Genomic DNA, 2,908 nt, shown 5'->3' with positions numbered 1-2,908 from the left:
TGGTCTGTTTTATTAAGGAAGTGTCGCCCATAAACGTAAGGTAAGGTAAAATGGATAATTGCCCAATGTATTGCTAAAAGTTCTTGTTCCGTTGTGCTTTTATTTGATTCTCCTTTAGAAATGATCTCGATGCGTAAGATACAGGAATATGTATGCCATTATGTTCTTGTGTAAGGACTGCTCCGCAAACTTGTTTACTTTCGTCCGTGATTATGCAAAATTCATATGAAAAATCGGGGTATTGAAGTAATGTTGGACTTATTAATGTTTTTTTTAAGTAATCATACGTGTTTGCGCACTTTGCGCTTTTATTTGAAGTCACTAGTTGTAGGGAGAGAGCGGGAGCCAATAAAGCTTTCGTCCATTCGCTCTTGCGAATTCGTCCTGTCTCTCGCCACCTTAGCATAAGTTAGGTTCTAAGGGAAATTTTTGGAATATTAAATTTAGTGGTCATTTGAACTTCATCGTAACCACTCCCTTTCGTCGTCGTATTTTCACACAAGTTTTACACAAGCTCTAGCAAATAAATTGTTTCGAATCCTACTGCTGTCGCAAGTTTCGCGTTTGTTAATACAAAACAGTATTACATTTTCATGGTGACCCCGACGTGATCGCAGTAGAGTTCGCGATTTTTTTACATATTTTTTTCGGTGAAAAACTATAACAATTACCAACAAACACACAAAAACAAATTATTCGTGTCGGTTTGGTTAAAAAATTAAATTCCGTTCCTTGTGTTCCGCCGCTGCAAATTTAATTGTTTAATTTGCTGCTGCCGCTGGAACATGGATGTAAAAGAGGAAGTTGCAATTATCAAGTCGGCCAACCAGGTATAGAGTGCTAAAAGTTGAAAGTTAATCTGTGCCGTTTTGTTGATTATGTTTTGGCCCATCTTTCAACTTTTTGCTTTCGTGTAAAAATCGGTAGATAGTGAGCATTCTAACCAAGAAATAAAATTTTGCATGTACTAACAATCAAAATTCGGCAATAAACATTACATATTTCGAATTATATGTGAATCGCTTTGGCCCATAACAAGCAAATAAAATACTCGTCGTCGACCCAATTAGTGCGAACTTAATTCCCCCAATTTTCGTCTGAGCACCAATTTAGGGAATAAATAAAACAGCTGGAAAAAAGTGTTAATAGTGAAAAGTGTAGTTCTCAAAAATTAGCGGCAAAAATTTTCGCCGCAGTTTTTACAATTTTTTCGCGCTTTTTGCGCGCCTTTCGGCATCAGGCTTATATATTCGTTGCCCTTAGTTATCGGTCAGTGTATCATTCTCCGCTACCAAGCAAGCAATTTGAGCGTTTTCTGACGATTTTCTGATGCTTTTTTCTGAGCATTTACAGTCATATAGTGTGCAAAAAAAAATTCCGGCAAGAGTGTTTTTTTTTCTTTGAAAACGGTCGCACTTTAAGAGGCAGATTTCTGAGTCCGATCTGACTCTTTTCTGACACAGAAATAAGTGCTTTCACCCTCCGATGGAAGCATAGAAAACCCTCAGAAAAGGCACAAAAAAGTAACATTTTTAGGCACGTAAATTTTTACGAAAAAGACTCTTTTCAGACTCTTTTTCGTTTGAACAAGAATTAGAAAATATAAATTTTTACACTTTTTATAATTAATATTTATTTTACTCAAAAATTAGCAAGATACTTTAGGAAAATTAAAAAAAAAAACATATGTTCAAGATGATATAATACGATTAAATGTCGAACTCACAGTGACATGTTTTGAATTATGAAACATAGGAAACTTAAACAGTAATTTTTAAATTTATATTATGAAATAGCAGGAACTTAAACATTAATTCTTAAATTTTTATATATTTTGTTCTAATGAGAATTGCTTCTCGTCGACAGTAAATTTTTAATTGAAAGCACCTAAAAAAGAGTAATAAAATAAATAATTCAATAAAAAATATTAAAATTGATTAAAGTCAAAATTTTAAAATGCAATATTTACTTCTAACTGCTGTTGTAATTGCCAAGCTTAGGAAACAGATTTTGGCGTTGGTCCCCTTCCCCGAATACTTAGTAGCAATTTCATCCGTAAATTTAGCAGGAAATGTTATAGTTTATCATTTCTGTCTCCTACAAAATAAAAATAGATTGCATTATTTTATTGAAAATTTAAACACAATTTTAATTAGTCTAAAGGCTTGATTTTAAAGGCAAAGTGAACAAATCTTCGTTAAATAAAATTTCATTTGATTTCACAATCACTTCATTGTTTTCTTCAAAAAATCGATCAATTTATAAACTCTGGAATTCACAATGTAAATATGGTCTGGAGCATTTATGGACATACATATGTATTTATTTCTTATTGGCAGAAATAATAATTTTTTGTAGCGCTTTCTCCAATTGATATTGTATTGATGCTTTGCTCAACAAGGCGATTATATGTTTGGGTAGCAACTTGAGATCCTTTTCTTACCATTTGCTTTACTTTGTATAAATAACTTTCATATTTAAAAGCACTAATGGAATGTAGATTATCTTGGTAAAATATACATTCTTCTGGCAAATGCGACAGGCAATGAAAATTATATTTCAGAAATGTTTCGTCATAAAGCTCTGGTAATTTACTTATAAAACTACAAATTAGTTCTTTAGCACATATATTTTAGTATGGCACTATTTGTTACTTAGGAGAATTCTAATTGCAAAGCTAAGTTGAATAAAGTGTTCATATCTGCTTTCTGTTAAAACTCCTCTCAAAACTACTGGTCCTGTATACAGTAGGAATTGCCTAAATTAAACGACTTTCCACCTATCCATATTAAAAATACTCCTCGGTTTTCTGGCAAACTCCTTACAAATATATGCTTTCAAAGACATAAACTTGTTGTTTAAATAATCAATTTTTTCTCTTGATATGGAGTAATTCTTTCCTCTTATT

The sequence above is a fragment of the Drosophila gunungcola genome, unplaced genomic scaffold (genome assembly GCF_025200985.1).
Source record: "Drosophila gunungcola strain Sukarami unplaced genomic scaffold, Dgunungcola_SK_2 000042F, whole genome shotgun sequence".
Taxonomy (NCBI): domain Eukaryota; kingdom Metazoa; phylum Arthropoda; class Insecta; order Diptera; family Drosophilidae; genus Drosophila; species Drosophila gunungcola.
The sequence above is the reverse complement of the archived record's forward strand: the minus strand, read 5'-3'. Positions refer to the sequence as shown.